This window comes from Rhinopithecus bieti, unplaced genomic scaffold, assembly GCF_001698545.2.
Source record: "Rhinopithecus bieti isolate Rb0 unplaced genomic scaffold, ASM169854v2 scaffold_2339, whole genome shotgun sequence".
NCBI lineage: Eukaryota > Metazoa > Chordata > Mammalia > Primates > Cercopithecidae > Rhinopithecus > Rhinopithecus bieti.
In genome coordinates, this window is record NW_016803819.1 from 1202216 (window position 1) to 1208166 (window position 5951).

The following is a 5951-nucleotide window of genomic DNA, read 5'->3' on the forward strand; positions in this document are numbered from 1 at the left end:
AAAAAAAAAAAAAAAAAAAAAAAATTATAATAATAATTAAGGAAGACATAAACAAATGGAAAATATTCCATGTTTAAGGATTGGAACACTTAATATGGCAGTGCTCTCTAAACTGATCTACAGATTCATCGCAGTTCTTATAAAAAGCTCAGCTGAACTTTTTGCAGAAATTGACACACTGTTCCTAAAATTCACATGGAAATTTAAGGAACCCAGAATAGCTAAATGAGTTGTGAAAAAGAACAAAGTTTATAGAACTCACATTTCCTGGTTTAAAAGCTTACTACACAGCTACAGTAATCAAGAAGTGTGATGCTAGTATAATGATAAATGTATAGATCAGTGGAACAAAATTGAAAGTTCAGAAATAAACCCTTACATTTATGGTCAGTTGACTTGCAACAAGGTTGCCAAGACCATGCAATGGGAAATGAATAGTCTTTTCAACAAATGGTGCTGGGACAACTGGATAGGCACTTGGAAAAGAATAAAATTGGATGCATATCTCAAATCATATATAAAAATTAACTCAAAATGGATCAAAAATATAAGTGTTAGAGCTAAAACTCTTATAAGAAAACACAGGTAAGTTTTCATGAGCTTGGATTTAGCAGTGGTTGTTTAGATATGACACCAAAAGCACAAGCAATAAGAAAAAAAAAACCAGATAAATTGGACTTCATTAAAATTAAGAACTTTCGTGCTTCAAAGTCACTATCAAAAAACTGAAAAGACTGACTGGGCACGGTGGCTCATGCCTGTAATCTCAGCACTTTGGGAGGCTGAGGCAAGTAATCTCAGCACTTTGGGAGGCTGAGGCAGGTGGATCACCTGAGGTTAGGAGTTAAAGACCAGCCTGGCCAACATGACGAAACCCTGTCTCTATTAACATTACAAAAATTAGCCAGGATGGTGGTGCACACTTGTAATCCCAGCTCCTCAGGAGACTGAGGCAGGAGAATAACTTGGACCCAGAAGGCGGAGGTTGCAGTGAGCCAAGATTGCACCACTGCACTCCAGCCTAGGCAACAAAGCAAGAATCCATTAAAAAAAAAAAAAAAAAAAAAAGATAACTCACAGAATGGGAGAAGTTATTTGCAAATCTTCTGTCTGCAAAGGGACTTGTATCCAGAATATATAAACAACTCAACAATAAAAAGACAAGTAGCCCAACTTAGAAAGGGTAAAATATATGAATAGATATTTCTCCAGTGAAGATCTACAAATGACCAGTAAGCTCATGTGAAAAGATGCTCAAAATCATTAATCATTAGGGAACTGCAAATCAAAACCATAATGAAATACCACTTCAAACCCACTAGTATGGCTATAGTCAAAAAAAAAAAAAAAAGGAAAACAACGTGTAAGCAACAATATGGAAAATTTGCTGATGGGAATATAAAGTGGTGCAGCTACTTTAGAAAACAGTTTGGCAGTTTTCCAGTAAGTTAAACATAGAGTTACTGTATAACTTAAGAATTCCACCTTTAGGTCCATACTCAAGAGAACTGAAAACATATATTGACACAAAAGCTTGTACATGAAAGTTCATAGCAGTGTTATTCATAATAGCTAAAAGGTAGAAATAGCCCCAAAAGTCCATCAAATGATGAGTGGATTTAAAAATGTGGTGTATCCATACAATGGAAGAGTATTTGGCCATAAAAAAGAATGAAATCCTAATGGGGCAAGATGGATGAATCTTAAAACATGATGCTAAGTAAGAAAGCCAAACAAAAAAGTCCTCATTTATGATTACATAATTGAGGGGAAGAGGACAATATCCCAAATATTGCAAATCCATGGAAACATGGAATAGATGAGCAAATGTGATGGGCTGGGAGAAAGGGTGAATGGAGAATGACTGCCAGTGAGTATAGGGTTTCTTTTGGGAGTGAAGAAAGTGTTGTGGAATTTGATGATAGTGATGGTTACATAGCTTGGTGAATATACTCAGAAGAACCCCTGAATTGTATACTTGAACCTTAAGAAAATCAATCAGAACCAAAAACTAGACAATTTATCAATTTATCTTAGTGGGAGATTTTAACAGACCTCTCTCAAACTGAAAACAAATTAGTAAGGTAAGTAACGATATAGAAGATGGAAACAACATGATCAGCAAGTTAACCAAACTAACATATGTAGAACTCTGTACCTAGCGACTGCACAGCACACATAAATAGCAAAAATTACTACATGCTGGGCCAGGAAGCAAGTTTCAGTGACTTTCAAAGGACTGAAATCATACAAAGTTGTTGTTTTAGAGACTGGTTCTCACTGTCACCCAGGCTGTAGTGCAGTGGTGTGATCCTGCCTCACTGCAGCTTGATCTCCTGGGTGCAAGCAGTCCTCCCACTTCAGCATCCCAAATAGCTGCTATTGTAGGCACATGCCACCACTCTCAGCTTTTTTTTTTTTTTTTTCTGGGTAGAGACAAGGTCTCATTATGTTGCCCAGGCTGGTCTCAAACTACTGGCCTCAAGCGTTCCTCCTGCCTCAGCTTCCCAAAGTGCTGGGATCACAGGCATGAGCCACCACACGTAGCCCATAATATGTTTTTCAACCACAGTGGAATCAAGCCAGAAATCGATTAAAAAAAAAGAGAAAAAGTAGGAAATCCCATGACATTTTGGATTCTTTTATTTTGAGATGGAGTTTCACTCTTGTTGCCCAGGCTGGAGTGCAATGGCGGGATCTTGGCTAACTGCAACCTCTGCCTCCCAGGTTCAAGTGATTCTTCTGCCTCAGCCTCCCGAGTAACTGGGATTACAGGTGCGTGCCACCACGTTCAGCTAATTTTTTGTATTTTTAGTAGAGATGGGGTTTCACCATGTTGGCCAGGCTTGTTTGGAACTCCTGACCTCAGGTGATCCACCCACCTCAGCCTCCCAAACTGCTGGGATTACAAGCGTGAGCCACCACACCCCGCCACACTTTGGAATTAAAATGACATACTTCAAAATAATTTATCAGTCATAAAAGAAATCACAGTGGGAATTAGAGAATATTTTGAACTTAATTATTGTAAAAATACATGTTAACATGTAGAATGCAACTAAGGGGGAATGTTGTAGCCTAAAATACTACCATTAGAGAAGAAGAAATAGTAAAGATTGATGATGCTTACATGCATGATAAGAAAGTTAGAAAAACAGCATCAAATAAACCTGATGGAAGACTATAATAAAGATGGCAGGAATTAATGTTATAGAAAACAAACAGCATCTCTCTCAACAAAACCAAAAAGTGACTTTTTAAAAGAAAATACAATTGATTCATCAAGAAAAGAACATAAAACAATTCAGTTATCAATAATATCACTGCAGATCCTAGATACATTTAAAATACAATAAAAGATACTGTGAGCAATTTTATGCCAATAAACTTGAACATTTAACTGATATGGATTCCTGGATAGACAACTTGCCAAAAGTGAGAAATAGTTTTGGAAAATCTGGATACTCTTGGATCTGGCTATTAAGATCTTAAGATTAATGGCTATTAATATCTATTGAATTCATAATTGAAAATCTTCCCACAAGACAAAAAGTTTTTAAAAATTTTATTCCTATATGGTATTGTCACAGAATTCTGCAAATAATTTAAGGAAGAAATAATACTCTTTCAGAGAATGGAAGGAGGAACTACTTCCCAGTTCATTTTATAATCTCGATGAGCTTGCCCTTTCCTTTTATTTATTTTTTTGAGACGGAGTCTCGCTCTGTCGCCCAGACTGGAGTGCAGTGGCACGATCTCAGCTCACTGCAACCTCTGCCTCCTGGGTTCAAGCAATTCTCCTGCCTCACCCTCCTGAGTAGCTGGGATTACAGAGGCATGCCATCATGCCCAGCTAATTTCTGTATTTTTAGTAGAGACGGGGTTTCACCATGTTGGTCAGGCTGGTCTCGAACTCAAGACCTCGTGATCCGCCCGCCTCGGCCTCCCAAAGTGCTAGGATTACAGGTGTGAGTCATCGTGCCCAGCCGAGGTTGCCCTTTCCTGAGATGGGAAGGACTGTGGGTCAGTTAGGTTTTAGTTATGTTAGGTTTAAGATGCCAGTTAGATATTAAGTGGAAATGTCAAGCAGGTATTTGGGTACATTCTTTTGGAGTTCAGGGGAGAAGTCTGTGTTAGAGACACACATTTGGGATTTGTCAGCATTTACATAATATTGAATGTCACAATCACTAAAGAAGTGAGTTTAGGTAGTAAAGAAATCTAAAAGCTGATTTCTGGACACTCTAATACCTAGAGGTCAGGAAGCTGAATAAGAGGGAACCAGCAGAGGAGCCACAGAGAATTAGAAGAAGAATCAAGAGAAAGCAGGTTCAGGAACTGGACCAGTTCTTATTATTGCCTCTCAGCTCTAAACCTACACTTTGTCCTGTCTTACGATGCTGGGACTGTACTCTGCTTCTCCCTTTCTCCATTGCCAACTGCCTCTGTCATTAGAGGGTGCCGGAGAGACTTTGTAAGACTGAAAGAGGAAGAAGAAAGGACTTTTCTTCTTCCAATGCTTGTTTATCCCTGTGGTGGCTGTGTAGAATCCTGGCAGTGTTTATGACAGCATATTCCTTTGGTACCATGCCCTCTTCTCAGAGACCTGAATCTCAGCCTGGTGTGTGTTGAGTGTAGGGTTGGGGGCAGGGAGGTGCTCCGCTGAGTTTCTAAGTTCCTTGTTCACTTTTCTCTCAGTCTTGGGGCTGAGGGTGGGAATAGTGGCTGCTCTCTTCAGTTCTTACATCTGTACACATTAGAGTTTTCAAATAGTTGAGCAGTTTTTACCTACTTAACAAGAGAGAATAGGAACTACTGGGGAGCCAAGCAGTAGAAGAGAGGAAATTTCTCCTTTTAGAAGTATTCCAGCTAATAAAGGAAAAAGGCGTTTTAGAATTAGAATATGAGTGTTTTGCAACCCCTTTGGTGGTACCACAAAGGCAACTTACTGGAAGAATATCATGCCATCTATAAGTAGTTTTGCCCCTTTCTCTCCGTCCCCCAAAGGAAAAAATATTGGTCTTCTGAAGATTCACTTACTACTTTACAGGAAGTACAGAAAATAGGAACATGTTAAACTGCATTCTAGGAAAACAGTTAGCAAAATCCAGACAGTGGGAAACCCTGGCAGGGCAAATAATGAAGTTTCAGTAAGAAATAAATGTTAAGAAAAAATGGAGGGAGAACCTGTAGGTGAAAAGAAATTTAAAGTAAGACTGATCAATTGCCATGTATGTACCTTATTTAGATCCTGATTCAAACAAAAAACTTTTGACATGTGTGAAACTATTGGGAAATGCGAGCCAGATTAGATATTTGATGATAATAAGGAAATATTTTTAACTTTTTTGGTGCGGTTACATTTTAAAAGAAGATTTTATCCTCTTAGAGATATATGTGGAACTCTTTAGAGATTCAACATAATAGGGGGCTGGGTGGGAGGGGCTGCATTGTACAGATGAAACAAGATTAACCATGAATGGTTCACTGTTGAAACTCTGTGATGGGCACTTGAGAATTTATTATATTATTATGCCAAATTGCATATGTTTGAAGTTTTCCAATAAAATGTTTAAAATAGTGGCAGGGGGCAAGAAGAAAAGGATGACTCTATTGAAAGAAAAAACAATTTTAAAAGACATGGAGAATAGGAAGAGGGAAAAATTGATGAGGCACGAGAAAGGCAGCAGGTGGGGGACATATCAAGAGTGATTCTTCAGCCCGTGAGGGGTGTGATAGCCACTGCAAAAGTGGAGGTTGGCTGTAAAATAGGGGCACAGATGACTATAATGCAAGGGAAGGCAGACTCTTAAGCTAAGTCACAAGATCCCTAAAGTTCTGATTGATATTTTACACCAGTTTGTATGGATTCTGTACCTTGGACTGGCAACTTATAAGTGCTTCTGATAACCCTCCCCCACCTTGTTTTTTTTTTTTTTTTTTTTTTTTTT

General features: G+C 38.4%; 1 protein-coding gene across 1 annotated transcript in view; it reads left to right on the forward strand.

Moving 5' to 3' along the window:
• NSUN7 (NOP2/Sun RNA methyltransferase family member 7) overlaps nt 1–5951 on the forward strand; it is a 49946-nt gene that overhangs the window by 24206 nt on the left and 19789 nt on the right. The window lies entirely within an intron of this gene.